The 15,902-nt window shown below is 43.3% G+C and overlaps 1 non-coding gene across 1 annotated transcript; it reads left to right on the plus strand.

Moving 5' to 3' along the window:
* Positions 1–15,540: 15,540 nt before the first annotated feature.
* On the plus strand, positions 15,541–15,647 carry LOC130987309 (small nucleolar RNA R71). The gene has a single exon (XR_009089697.1). It is a non-coding gene; the product is annotated as a small nucleolar RNA R71 (small nucleolar RNA).
* The last annotated feature ends 255 nt before the right edge of the window (positions 15,648–15,902 follow it).

Raw genomic sequence — 15,902 nt, forward strand, 5'->3', positions numbered from 1 at the left:
ATGAATAATGTGAGGAAAAGGGGAAAAATTGGGTTTAAGGGTTGAAAAACGCGACTGGGGCCCACTTGGGGATGCTCCGCTCTTTTCCCGCGGTCACGGCCCGAGTCCGCGGCCTTCAAACATGGGGGATGCTCAGGGGACCCGCGGTCCCGCCCCGCGGCCGCGGGTGGTGACCGCGGGTGTCTCCTGAGTCGGGAACAGCTGACCCGCGGTCTTACCCCGCGGCCGCGGGTGGTGACCGCGGGGTACTGGGCGTTTTGCACAGTCCGCTCGTTTTGCTCCGTTCTCCCTCGTCCGGACTCGGATTTGGTCGCCGTTTGCGCTCACGGATTCCTCTCGAGACGTACTTCAATATCATATCTTCAAAATCCTCCAATTAATCCTTGATTATTCCTGAAATTACTCCAAAACTACACAAAGATATCAAATCTTCATAAAACTAAATATTCGGGCACAAACAAGCATTCACAAGCAAAACATGAAGGGAAATGACAACAAAACATGTGGAATTGAGGTACGAAAACCATGTTTGTCAATTATCAATATCAAGATCATGAGATTTCAAAACATTTTCTAACACTTGAAAAAGCCCTTGACCAGTCGTATCATCAACTTGCAAGAATTCAACAAAATATTCTCTTATTTCAAAAGAGCTATCAACACACCTTAGAATTAAGGTCATCTGCTCATCATGACTAGCATCAGGCGTACAATCCAACATTAAAGAGAAATACTTTGCATCTTTTATGGTTTTTATAATAACAGATCTTATTCTAGAAGAAATTAAGAGTATCAATTCATTTTGAATATCATGGCTCAAATAATGATGATGAATCTTTCCACTTTCAATACGCTGAACATGCTCTTTCATCACAGGATCAATCTTGGCCAACTGTTCGCTATTATTTTCACCACGCCGCAAGTATACGGTGTAGTTGCAATAAGTGGAAGCAAGGTCGTATCCCACAAGGATTGGTGAATTCAAACTTCTAAATACTATTAATAAGTTGTTTTCAATCTATTTAGACAACCAAAGATGAAGTGATGTTGAGAACTAAAACAAAGCTAAATTAAAGCAAGTAAACTAAAATAACAATAACATAAACTTAGTGAATAAATTGGGGAATGACTCGAATGAAAGTTATCCTAGGGACTAGATTTCGATGGATCGTAATGAACTTCAATCTAAATCAATATAAATATTGATATGGCCTACTTATCTAGGGCGATCTCCCCACTAGTTTTAGCCCCCTCCCGGACGACTAAAACAATAGATTACGGGTCATAATTGCCGTCCCCGGTCAATTTCTAACCTATAACTCCCAAGAGCACAAAAGATCAACAAGCCCTCACCCACCTCTCAACCTCCCGGTTTATTGAGATGATATGTATCAAACTCCTAATCTATTGTAATTATCCTCTCCCGATTCAAATCACAAATTAGAAATGCACAAAAGGTGGCCAACCAATCATACAAGAGATAAATCTAGGACTTGAAAAGATAACAATAAGCACAATCAAGATATATATTGAACAAAGAAATCAATCCATTACAAATCCATCTAATCTAATCCCTAAGATAAGAGATTTTAGCCAAGCATATTCATAATAAAAGCAAATCTCAAGTCATAAGAAAACATAAATAAAGATATAGAGAGATAGAGATTCATAGACAAATCCTATAATCTTGATCTTCAATCATGTAGTCTTGATGAGCTCCTTTCCAAGTCTTCCCCTTCTTTATTTGATTTTGGTGTTGTTTTTGTGTGTGGAAGAGAGAAAAAATGGTAGAGAATGGAGGCTAGGGTTTGGAATTGGAGAGTTGGGGAAGATGAAGTGGGTGTGTGTGTTGTTAGATATGAGAAAAGAGGGGAAAAATGGAGTTTTGGGCTAAAAATCACGTCTGGGCCCACCAAAAGGCGGATCCCCGTCTCTTCCCCGCGGTCACGGCATGAACCGCGGTTGAAAACGCGGCTGGAAGCAGGAGAGGCCGCGGTCATGGGCCGCGGCCGCGGCTCGGACCGCGGGTGACTGTCAAAAACGTTCTGGACTGCTCTGGAGCAGAGGCCCGTGGTCAGGCCCGTGGCCGCGGCCCGGACCGCGGGTTACTGGGCAATTTTGGAGCAGAGGCCCGCGGTCGGGCCCGTGGCCGCGGCCCGGACCGCGGGTGCCTGGGCTTTATGCGCAGTCCGCTTGTTCGGCTCCGTTCTCCCTCGTCCGGACTCGGATTTGGTCACCGTTTGCGCTCACGAATTCCTATCGATACGTACTTCGATCTCATGTCTTCAAAATCCTCCAATTAATCTTTGATTTTCCCTGAAATCACTCCAAAACTACACCAAGGAATCAAAATTCAACAAAACTCAAAATTGGGATACAAACACATATTAGCAATCAATTCATGGGGGAAAATGACAACAATTCATGCGACATTGAGGTACGAAAACCATGTTTGTCAACCCCCCCAAACTTAAAGCGTTGTTTGTCCCCAAACAACAAAGAGAAGAGAAATAAAAGATAACAAACATGTGAGAATGAATTGGTGTCATTTCAAGGGCTTCAAATTTTTCAAAAATCTTTAAAAAGTGTATCACAAGTAGAAATGCATTCCAAGAAGTCACAAGTGATAATGAGTTCAACATTATAGCCTCCAAACTTGAATCCTCACAAATGTGGATGTTTCAATGATGCACTCAACTCTCAAGTGTTTAGATTGGACGTGTTTGCACTCAAATTGAATCATGTATGCAATCTACCATAGGCTTGCCATTTATCCTAACTCTCTATACTTCAATGTGTTATAAATAATGATCAACAAGGGCTTTCATAAGGTTGTAATGAGGGCTCTTTGGTGAGGTGAGGTGTTTTTAGGCAAATGACTCATATCCCACAATCTAACAATCACAATGAACAATTCAAATTCACCATCTCTCTTTTCTAATCAATCAAAAACCAATATCCCCACATTTCTTCTTTTCACCCTTAGTGATACTTATCATGATATGATTCAAAAGGCAAATCACTCCCCTTTATGCTCTTTTATTCACATTCATTTTTATTTTTTTTTCTTTTTTTTTCTTTTTCTTTTTAAGCTCATAGGGAACTAGTGATTTTCACTCAATCAAAGCTTGATAAGCAATTTCAATCATTTCCCAAACATTTTTATCAAAGTAACCACTAACAATCTAAGTTCTACCCATCATTGGTTAATTCAAAGAAATGCTACAAGGCATAAAGAGGGTAAACTAGGATCATATGAGAATTTGGACACAATTTAAGTCAAGTGGCTAACAAGGATGGCCTTAAATCACTTCAATATTAACAACACATCTACTTTTATTTTCAAGAGAGGACTCATGGCAAGTTCTAGAGATCAACACACATGCTCAAATGATTTACACTCAAGAACAAAATGAGATTGTAAATGTATGACAATCAAAGGCTCAATTCTCACAAGCTCATTTTCGTTTTCAAGTTCTTGGAGGTACAACATTTAGCTCATTTGTCACAAGTTCAAACTCTACATGCAAAATCAACAAGTGAAACTGACAAACATGGATTTCGTACCTCAATATTGCATGAATTGTTGTCATTTTCCCCCATAAATTGATTGCTAATATGTGTTTGTATCCCAATTTTGAGTTTTATGAAATCTTGATTGCTTGGTATAGTTTTTGAATATTTTCAGGGAAAAATCAAGAGTTGATTGGAGACTTGTGGGAGCATAAGAGTGAAGTACGTCTCGAGAGGAATCCGTGAGCGTGAACGGCGCCGGAATCAGAGCTCGGACGAGGGATAACGGAGCCGAGGAAGCCAGCTGCGCAGGACCCCACGGCCGCGGCAACCGGCCGTGGCTGAAGAAGCCTGAACCGCGGTCCCTACCGCGGCCGCGGGCCCGACCGCGGCCTCCTGCGCCCCGAGTTCAGAAGGTTTTTGAACATCTCCCGCGGTCCGAGCCGCGGCCGCGGGCCCGACCGCGGCCTCCTCCCTTTCCAGCCACGTTCCCAACCGCGGTTCGTGCCGCGACCGCGGGGATAAGGCGGGGATCCGCCCTTTGGTGGGCCCAGACGCGAATTTTGTCTCCAAAACCCCATTTTTCCCCCTTTTTTCTCTCATTCTTCACTACTCATCTTCCCCAACACTCCACACACTAAACCCTAGCCTCCTTTAACACACCCATCTACCATTGAAGACCATTGAAGAGAAGAGAAGGAAGAAGAAGCTCATAAATAGGATTTGTCATTTCTTACTCTCTCTTTCATTATGTACACCTTTAACTTTGATTTATTGTGTTTGAACATGTTAGGCTAAATTTCTCTTTGATTTGGGGATTAGGCTAGATGATTATTGTAATGGATTGATTATTTGTGCTCAATATAAATCTTGTTTGTTCTTTTGCACATTATCTTTTCAAACCCTTGATTTATTTCTTGTATGGATTGTTGGCCACATTCTATGCATTTCTAATTTGCACTTTGAATCGGGAGAGGATAATTGCAATAGATAAGGTGTTTGAAACATATCAATTCGATAACCGGGAGGTTGAGAGTTGGGTGAGAGTATGTCGATCTTTGTGTGCTTTTGGGAGTTATAGGTTAGAAGTTGACCGGGGACGGCAACTATAACCCGTAATCTACCGTTCTAGTCGTCCGGGAGGGGGCTAGAACTAGTTGGGAGATCACTCTAGATAATTAGGATCGTCGAGATTAGTATTGAGCTATAATTGAAGTCCTTTGCTTAACCATTGATGCCTAGTCCCTAAATCGCCTTAATCATCTTATTTATCCACTTTGCTTATTTGATTTTTATTTGTCTTTGCACTTGTTAAGTATTTAGTTAGATAATCAAACCAATCACTCAATCGTTTAGTCTAAATAGTCGAGTAAAATGAATTAGGATAATCACTTGATTGAACTACTAATCCTTGTGGGATACGACCTTGCTTCCATATATTACAACTACCCGTATACTTGCGGCGTGGTGAAAATAATAGCGAACAAGTTTTTGGCGCCGTTGCCGGGGATTAGTTTAGTTTCTTTGCTTGTGATATTTTGTTTCATTGTGCTTAACTACTTTAGACATTTTACTTGCTTTAATTTTTGTTTTCTATTTTAAGATTGTGTTTTGACTTCTTGTTCTTGTTGGTTGATAGGAGTGTATGAACACAAGATCTAAGGGTGCACCTCTTATACCTATAAACCTTGAGGTTGAAGCTTTTTGTCGACACAACAAAGCAAGAACAAGAAGAGATAGAGAGTTGGAGGAAGCTATGGCGGAAAATCACGACTTAATCCGTCAACTTCAAATGCAATTAGAAGTCATGCAAGGGCAAATCAATGAGCAAGAAGCTCTAAGAAATACACCTCCACCACCACCTATTAGCAATATGTTCCAACCCATTGTCCAACAAGGAGGAGTGCATGCCCCGAGAATCAACGCCACCAATTTTGAGCTCAAGCCGGCCCTCATAAATATGGTACAACAAAACCAATTCGCCGGTCTTTCCCAAGATGACCCGAATGGACATCTTGGAAACTTCTTGGAGATATGCGGCACCATCAAGATAAATGGAAGCAAGGTCGTATCCCACAAGGATTAGTAGTTCAATCAAGTGATTATCCTAATTCATTTTACTCGACTATTTAGACTAAACGATTGAGTGATTGGTTTGATTATCTAACTAAATACTTAACAAGTGCAAAGACAAATAAAAATCAAATAAGCAAAGTGGATAAATAAGATGATTAAGGCGATTTAGGGACTAGGCATCAATGGTTAAGCAAAGGACTTCAATTATAGCTCAATACTAATCTCGACGATCCTAATTATCTAGAGTGATCTCCCAACTAGTTCTAGCCCCCTCCCGGACGACTAGAACGGTAGATTACGGGTTATAGTTGCCGTCCCCGGTCAACTTCTAACCTATAACTCCCAAAAGCACACAAAGATCGACATACTCTCACCCAACTCTCAACCTCCCGGTTATCGAATTGATATGTTTCAAACACCTTATCTATTGCAATTATCCTCTCCCGATTCAAAGTGCAAATTAGAAATGCATAGAATGTGGCCAACAATCCATACAAGAAATAAATCAAGGGTTTGAAAAGATAATGTGCAAAAGAACAAACAAGATTTATATTGAGCACAAATAATCAATCCATTACAATAATCATCTAGCCTAATCCCCAAATCAAAGAGAAATTTAGCCTAACATGTTCAAACACAATAAATCAAAGTTAAAGGTGTACATAATGAAAGAGAGAGTAAGAAATGACAAATCCTATTTATGAGCTTCTTCTTCCTTCTCTTCTCTTCAATGGTCTTCAATGGTAGATGGGTGTGTTAAAGGAGGCTAGGGTTTAGTGTGTGGAGTGTTGGGGAAGATGAGTAGTGAAGAATGAGAGAAAAAGGGGGAAAAATGGGGTTTTGGAGACAAAATTCGCGTCTGGGCCCACCAAAGGGCGGATCCCCGCCTTATCCCCGCGGTCGCGGCACGAACCGCGGTTGGGAACGTGGCTGGAAAGGGAGGAGGCCGCGGTCGGGGACCGCGGCCGCGGCTCGGACCGCGGGAGATGTTCAAAAACCTTCTGAACTCGGGGCGCAGGAGGCCGCGGTCGGGCCCGCGGCCGCGGTAGGGACCGCGGTCGGGCCCGCGGCCGCGGTATGGACCGCGGTTTAGGCTTCTTCAGCCACGGCCGGTTGCCGCGGCCGTGGGGTCCTGCGCAGCTGGCTTCCTCGGCTCCGTTCTCCCTCGTCCGAGCTCTGATTCCGGCGCCGTTCGCGCTCACGGATTCCTCTCGAGACGTACTTCACTCTTATGCTCCCACAAGTCTCCAATCAACTCTTGATTTTCCCTGAAAATATTCAAAAACTATACCAAGCAATCAAGATTTTCATAAAACTCAAAATTGGGATACAAACACATATTAGCAATCAATTTATGGGGAAAATGACAACAATTCATGCAATATTGAGGTACGAAATCCATGTTTGTCAACCCCCCAAACTTAAAGCGTTGTTTGTCCCCAAACGACAAAAAGAAGAGAAATAAAAGATAACAAACATGTGAGAATGAATTGGTGTCATCTTAAGGGCTTCAAATTTTTCAAAAATATTTCAAAAGTGTATCATAAGTAGAAATGCATTCCAAGAAGTCACAAGCGATAATGAGTTCAACATTATAGCCTCCAAACTTGAATCCTCACAAAGGTGGATGTTTCAATGATGCACTCAACTCTCAAGTGTTTAGATTGGACGTGTTTGCACTCAAATTGAACCATGCATGCAATCTACCATAGGCTTGCCATTTATCCTAACTCTCTATACTTCAATGTGTTATAAATAATGATCAACAAGGGCTTTCATAAGGTTGTAATGAGGGCTCTTTGGTGAGGTGAGGTGTTTTTAGGCAAATGACTCATATTCCACAATCTAACAATTACAATGAACAAGTCAAATTCACCATTTCTCTTTTTTAATCAATCAAAAACCAATATCCCCACATTTCTTCTTTTCACCCTTAGTGATACTTATCATGATATGATTCAAAAGGCAAATCACTCCCCTTTATGCTCTTTTATTCAACATTTTTTTTTTTTCTTTTCTTTTCTTTTGGAGCTCATAGGGGACTAGTGATTTTCACTCAATCAAAGTTAGACAAGTAATTTCAATCATTTCTCATACATTTTCATCAAAGTAACCACTAACAATCTAAGTTCTACCCATCATTGGTTAATTCAAAGAAAGGCTATAAGGCAAGATGGTAAACTAGGATAGCATGAGAATTTGGACACAATTTAAGTCAAGTGGCTAACAAGGATGGCCTTAAATCACTTCAATATTAACAACACATCTACTTTTATTTTCAAGAGAGGACTCATGGCAAGTTCTAGAGATCAACACACATGCTCAAATGATTTACACTCAAGAACAAAATGAGATTGTAAATGTATGACAATCAAAGGCTCAATTCTCACAAGCTCATTTCTTTTTCAAGTTCTTGGAGGTATAACATTTAGCTCATCGTCACGAGTTCAAACCCGACATGCAAAATCAACAAGTGACACAAAACAATTTCTTTTCAAAAACACAATCATATCATAAGCCCAATAACAAACAATTCATCCTCACAAAATTTGCTACAATTATCCCAACACAAACCAAAACATCAAAAAGTCTCAATCTTCCAATTATTCAAAACAACAACAAAAACAAGATAAAACCAAAACATGCAAGAAACACAAGATAAACGAGACAACTAATCCATCTTCCCCCTCCCCCCCAAACTTATTTCACACAAAGTGGAAATGAGGTTGGAGGAAAAGAGAAGGAGAAGTTGTCTCGAACTCACAACGGGGACGGGCACGGCTACGGCGGCGGAAAGGGGCCATGGAAGGTGTGGAAGTGGCGCATGTGCTCATCATAGCGGCGCCGCTCCTCCTCTTGATATTTCAAGAAGGCTTCGTAATGCCTTCTTTGCTCTTCTTGAATTGCATCAAAACGGGCTATATTGGCGGCTTGGAAGGTGTCGAAGCGGCCCATCATCCTATCCTCAAATCCGGCACCCCATCCCGGATACGCCGGGGGTGGTTGAGGTATCGCACCACCTTGTTCAAATGCTTGTTCTTCCTCCTCGCCCTCGGGGGCGTGTTGAGCGGCATGGAGATTTGGAATGATGGAGGCGAGGTGGGCGGCTTCTTTCAAGCCAAGGTTGGTGGCTTCGCCGGGGCCCAAGATGGTGGTGAGAGCCGGATTGGGCAAAGGGAAGTACACCAAATGGTTGTACTCCTTGAGAACCCAAAGCAAGCGGGGACCGGCGGCGAGGAAATGATTTTGCACGAGGCAACGCCGGTCCAGGAGGATGTCTTGGGAGATTGGCTCCTCGGTGATGTCAATATTAAAACGCCCCGCTATGGGGGTGATCATCCCCCCAATACAAATCTTCCCGCTTGTGATGCGGGCTTGGGAAGCAAATTGGTCCGCAAGGAGGCAACCAATGGACAACGAGCGACGGGCGAGAGCTCGCCGAATGAGCAAAAGCTCATTTGCACGGCAAAAACCTACGTTCTCTCGAGCGAGGAATGTGAATCCAAATGCTCGTTGGAGTAGGCGGATCATCGGGTTACGGAGCGAGCTTGCCTTTGCCTTCTTGGAGTCATAGTAGGCGACCTCATCCACTTCGCCCCGGGTCATCAAAGACCAACTGTATTGGCCATTGAATTCGAGTTCTCCCACATAAGGCCCGCCTCGCGGACAACCCATCAAGTCGTCCAGTTCATCGATTGTTAGCTCCCGGGGCTCACCCCCAAGTTGAAAAGTAATTCGAGATGGAGCTCCATTCTCCTTTTGGAGGGTAAACGTGGAGAGAAACTCCAAGGTGAGCCCTCGATAGCTTAACCACCCGCCGGTGACGGCCCTCCGCCATCCGCCTTGGTCCGCCAAGGTCCACACATCATTGGCTATGCCCATTGCTTCAATGGTATCCGAGCAAATGTAGCGACATTGCCGTTGAGGGAGGGCGCTTAGTTGCTCCCACTTTTCACGAGCGGCTCGGTTTGGAAGCTCAATGCCATAAAATTGAGGTTGGCGTGTCGTAATGATGTCCTCTTGTGCCGCGGCGCGTGAGCTAGACGCTTTTTCTTTGCCCTTCCCTCTAGTCAATCGTGGGGCCATAGCAAAAGGTGCCTACAAAATCAAAAGTGAGTTTTTATTTTACAAAGACAAAACAAAGATAAAGACACTTCAACAAAAACACAACAAACAACTAACATATTGAACTAAACAAATTAACCCGGAAAAAGGGTGAATTCTTATTCTAAAAGCATCATAATTTCATCACCTTATCACAACTCATCTCAAAACACACATAGCATCAATATCAAGTCCACAATCACCAAAAATATCCCCCCAAACTTAGGCATTTATCCACACTCAACACAAGCAAATTCTCAAGCAAAAAAAACGTCAATTAAGCATAAATTCACCGATTAAATTGCAAATAAATAAAAGACCCATCATCCTAGACATGTATATAAGCAATTAAAAGCATCAATTCAACAATGTAGCACAATGTAGGAAAAATCCTAATTTTGAGCCATAATTGCATACAAACATGTAGAAGGCAAAATATCACAAAATAATCGGTAAAAATCTTCTAAATCATGCTTAGAATGCATAAATGAAGGAATGAGAGCAAGTAAAACATACCTTGAAGTTGGATTTGGAAGTGAAAGTGGAGAAGAAAAGAGTGTAATTTCGTGGGTGTGTGTAAAATGGGTGAAAAGTGAAGTGAAAGAGTGAAAGATTTGAATTTAGGGGTGAAAACAGCCGGTCAAAGCGGTCAACGGACGGGCAGGGGACCCGCGGTCGGACCCGCGGCCGCGGTCCGGACCGCGGTCCCTCGCCCAAAACTCTCTGGACTCCGTTCGACATGAGCCGCGGTCGGACCCGCGGCCGCGGGCGGGACCGCGGGCGTACTGGGCGCAGCTTGAGGGGTAGTGGGCAGGACCCGCGGCCGTGGGCCTGGTCGCGGCCGCCCTGGGCGAGCCCAACACCAAAAAAAATCCGATTTTTGCATGCCTTTTTCAAGTTTCACCCCTTCAACTCTCCTTTTTTTTTATTATTATTATTATTATTATTATTATTATTATTATTAGGAAGAGAATTAAGAACACAAATCAAAGGAGACCCACACACATATATAAATCCTATGTATGTGTGTGTTTATTGAACTTGCGAAAATTAAAAGATACCTTGTTGGGGTGCCTCCCAACTAGCGCTTAGTTTAACGTCGTGAGCTCGACGTCTTCATGATGGTGTCATGTCTTTGGTTCGGCGAGAATGATGACGGACACTTTCTCTCGTGGCTCGGCTCGAAAGTATGCCTTAATGCGTTGGCCATTCACCACAAAAGTGCGTCCATCATTGCCCTTCAATTCAATAGCTCCATTGGGGGAGACCTTGCTGATGAGGAATGGGCCCGACCATTTGGACTTGAGCTTTCCCGGAAAGAGTGAAAGGCGGGAATTGAAGAGAAGGACCTCATCCCCGGGTGCAAATTCCCGTTTGTGGATCATCCTATCATGAAACCTCTTGGTCCTCTCTTTGTAGAGGCTTGAGTTTGCAAATGCCTCACTTCGAAATTCATCCAACTCATTGAGTTGAAAGACTCTAGCTTGGCCGGCCTTCTTGAAATCAAAATTGAGCTTCTTGACCGCCCAATATGCCCTGTGCTCTAACTCTACGGGGAGATGACATGACTTCCCGTATACAAGTTGGTATGGTGACATGCCAAGCGGTGTCTTGTACGCCGTTCGATATGCCCAAAGTGCGTCATCAAGCAAGAGAGACCAATCCTTCCGGCTCCCATTCACCGTCTTCTCTAGCACTTGTTTAATCTCCCGGTTTGCCAACTCGGTTTGACCATTGGCTTGGGGATGATAAGCCGTTGTCACTCTATGCTTCACCCCGTACTTTTTGAGAAGTCCTTCCATCCACTTGTTGCAAAAGTGGGATCCTCCATCGCTTATCAAGGCCCTTGGAATTCCATGCCTTGTCAAAATATTCTTTTGAAGGAACTTGATCACCACTTTGGAGTCATTGGTTTGAGTAGGAATTGCTTCCACCCATCTTGAAACATACTCCACGGCCAACAAGATGTATTGGAAGCCGAAAGACATTGGAAATGGGCCCATAAAGTCTATGCCCCATACGTCAAAGAGCTCAACTTCAATCACATTGTTAAGGGGCATCTCGTGCTTCTTTGATATTCCTCCCATTCTTTGGCATTGATCACAACTCAAAATAAATGAGTGGCAATCCTTGAAAATAGTTGGCCAATAGAAGCCACTTTGAAGCACCTTAAAAGCGGTTCGGTTGGTGCCAAAGTGCCCTCCACTAGGGGAAGAATGACACTCCCTCATAATAGCTCCCCATTCCTCTTCGGGTACACACCGTCGGATGATGGTGTCGGCACATCGTCGATACATGAACGGCTCATCCCATAAGAAGAATTTCACATCATGAAAGAATTTTTTTCTTTGGTAACGATTCAGCTCGGGTGGTGGATGAATGCCGGATGCAAGATAGTTGACGTAGTCCGCATACCATGGGGTGTGGGTCTTGACTTGCAAGATTTGCTCATCGGGAAAATTCTCATTGATGGGCACATCGGCATTTTCCCCTTCCACGGGATTCTCAAGTCTTGAAAGGTGATCCGCCACAACATTTTCACATCCTCTCCTATCTCGGATTTCAATATTAAACTCTTGAAGGAGGAGGATCCACCTTATCAACCTCGGCTTGGCATCTTTCTTCTCAAATAAATATCGGATGGCCGCATGGTCGGTGTGAACAATAGATTTTGTGCCAATGAGGTAGGAGCGGAATTTGTCGAAGGCATACACAACCGCCAAAAGTTCCTTTTCAGTGACGGTGTAGTTTGATTGAGCCTTATCTAGAGTCCTACTAGCGTAGTAGATGACTCTAAATAGCTTGTCTTTCTTTTGCCCCAACACGGCCCCGACGGCGATGTCGCTTGCGTCACACATGAGCTCAAACGGTTGTGACCAATCCGGTGTGATCAAGATGGGAGCACTCACTAAAGCCTTTTTGAGTTTTTCAAAGGCCACCAAACAATCTTCATCAAAGTTGAACTTTGCATCTTTTTCAAGAAGGTGACATAAGGGTTTGGTGATCTTTGAGAAATTTTGGATGAATCTTCGATAGAACCCGGCATGTCCAAGGAAGCTTCTCACGGCTTTCTCATTGGATGGTGGTGGAAGCTTCTCAATGGCCACTATCTTTGCTCGATCCACCTCCAATCCGGCTTTGGAGACCTTGTGTCCAAGCACAATTCCATCCCTAACCATAAAATGACATTTTTCCCAATTCAATACAAGGTTAGTTTCCTCACACCTTTGCAACACAATAGATAGATTATGGAGACAATGATCAAAAGAATTGCCAAAGATAGAAAAGTCATCCATAAAAACTTCCATTACATTTTCAATTAAATCATGGAAAATGGCCATCATGCATCGTTGAAAAGTAGCGGGGGCATTGCAAAGACCAAATGGAATGCGTCTATAAGCAAAAATGCCATAAGGACAAGTGAAAGCGGTCTTTTCTTGGTCCTCCGGGGCAATCATGATTTGATTATACCCGGAGTACCCATCAAGAAAACAATAAAATTCATACCCCGCCAACCTATCAAGCATTTGGTCAATAAAAGGAAGAGGAAAGTGATCTTTTCGAGTAGCTGTGTTCAACATCCTATAGTCAATACACATCCTCCATCCATTTACTAACCTAGTTGCAATTAGCTCATTATGCTCATCTTTTATGACGGTTATCCCCCCCTTTTTAGCAACAACTTGAGTGGGACTAACCCACTCACTATCCGAAATAGCAAAAATAATTCCCGCATCTAGCAATTTGAGAACTTCTTTTCTTACTACTTCTTGCATAATAGGGTTTAACCGTCTTTGGCCTTGCCTCCTAGGTTTAAAATCATCTTCCATCAAAATCCTATGCATACAAATGGATGGGATAATCCCTTTTAAATCGGAAATTGACCATCCTATAGCGGACCTATACTTCCTCAAAACATTTAGCAATTGATCAAGCTCATGAGGAGAAAGGTAGGATGATACAATTACCGGATACGCCTTATCCTCACCAAGGAAGGCGTATTTCAAGTGTTCGGGGAGAGGTTTTAACTCCAAGCTGGGAGTCTTCTTCTCCACTCCTTCATCTTTCGGCTCTCCATTTCTCAAGTCCAAGAAACATGCCTCTCCTTGTGAAATTTTCTGCACAAAGTTCATTTCATTAGCCTCAATAAATAAGTTAGAAGCATTAAACTCATCATTATCAACAAAAGAGAATAGAGGGTTTAGGAGGCAAGTGTCCATTGGATTGTTGTAGATGTGGTACTCCTCCATGTTGATGCAAGACTCTATCACTTGCATCATCTTGCATTCACCAACCCTCCTTTCTTCTTCCTCCTTGTACTTGAGAGCCTTGTGGATTGAAAATGTGAAGCTCTCGTCATTCACTCTAAGGGTGAGTTCGCCCTTAGCAACATCAATGAGGGCTCTCCCCGTTGCCAAGAAAGGGCGCCCCAGAATCAAAGGCACATCTTTGTCTTCCACCATGTCCAAAACAACAAAGTCCACCGGGAAAATGAAATTGTTGACTTTCACTAGGACATCTTCTACTATCCCCTTTGGATAGGAAACGGAACGATCCGCCATTTGAAGGGCAATTGTGGTTGGCTTGATGGTGCCAATCTCTAGCTTGTTGAAGATTGAGAGCGGCATCAAATTTATACTTGCTCCCAAATCACACAAAGCTTTCCCAAAACGATCATTCCCAATATCACAAGGGATTGTGAAGCTCCCGGGGTCCTTGATCTTGGTGGGGATTTTTCTTTGGAGAACGACACTACATTCTTCGGTTAGATTGACCGTCTCATTCTCTCCCATCTTCCTCTTGTTTGATATGACCTCCTTTAGGAACTTTGCATAGGAGGGCATTTGTTTCAAAGCTTCAATAAGTGGAATGTTGATGTGCACCTTTCGAAAAATCTCAAGAAACTTGGAGAATTCATTCTCCACATTCTTCTTTTGATGTCTTTGAGGAAAAGGGATTGGTGGGCAATAAGGTGGTGGAGCCACGTACACCTCCTTCTTCTTTCCTCTATCTCCTTGTTCCTTGGAAGGGTTGCCATCTCCAACTTCAACCACAACACCACTTCTATCTTCTTCGTCGGGCATCTTGGGCTCTTCATATGTTGTCCCACTCCTTATAGCAATGGCCTTGCAATGCTCCTTGGGATTCACGATTGTGTTGCTTGGGAATTGCCCTTGTTGGTGTTGATTGTTTATAGACTCGGCAATTTGTCCCACTTGTATCTCAAGCATTTTCAATTGCTTGGCTTGAGCCTCTAACTTCTCATCCGTTCTTGTCATGTGAGCTTGAGTCGTGGTCATGAACTTCATCAATATTTCTTCAAGGTTGAGCTTCTTCTCTTCCTTGATCATGCCATGGCTCACCGCAAATCCGGGCGTTGGTTGCAAGAAATTGTTTGGATTGCTATAGGAGAGGTTAGGGTGGCGGTTAGGTTGGAATCCTTGAGTGTATTGCCCTTGCCCTTGGTAGCCACCTTGTTGTTGGGGCCGGAAGTTCGCATAGCCTCGGTTGTTGTTGTTGTTGATGTAGTTCACATCCTCGAAGTTAGTTTGTTCTTCAACCACGGGCTCTACCCTTGACATTGATATAGCATCAATCTTGCTATTCATGGCGGTCAATTGAGCCGTCAAAAGAGCTATCGGATCCGAGCTTGTTGTAGCCGCCACCTTCTTCAAGATGATCCTCTCCGTTGGGAATTGATGGCAATTGGTGGCCAAGTTCTCTATGATGTGAGCGGCCTCCGCGTGGCTTTTCTCCAACAATGCTCCATTGGCCGATGCATTCATGTCTCTTTGCATCTCACCACTACACCCGGTGTAGAATACACAAATGATTGTGTTTTGATCTAAACCATGGTTAGGGCACTTCCTTAGCATCTCTTTGAATCTCTCCCAAGCTTCGTAGAAGGATTCTCCATCAAATTGGTGAAATTGGACTATGTCCTTCTTCATCTTCATGGTTCTACCCGGAGGGTAGAACTTGTTGAGAAACTTTTGAGCCATGTTCTCCCATGTAGTGATAGAACCACCCTCTAAAGATTGGTACCATGTCTTGGCCATGCCCCTTAGCGAAAAGGGGAAGAGTCGAAGTCGAATGGCATCCTCCGGGACTCCATTCATCTTGATGGTGCCGCATATCTCCAAGAAGTTTCCAAGATGTCCATTCGGGTCATCTTGGGAAAGACCGGCGAATTGGTTTTGTTGTACCAT

The sequence above is a fragment of the Salvia miltiorrhiza genome, chromosome 5 (genome assembly GCF_028751815.1).
Source record: "Salvia miltiorrhiza cultivar Shanhuang (shh) chromosome 5, IMPLAD_Smil_shh, whole genome shotgun sequence".
In the NCBI taxonomy this organism is placed as follows: Eukaryota; Viridiplantae; Streptophyta; class Magnoliopsida; order Lamiales; family Lamiaceae; genus Salvia; species Salvia miltiorrhiza.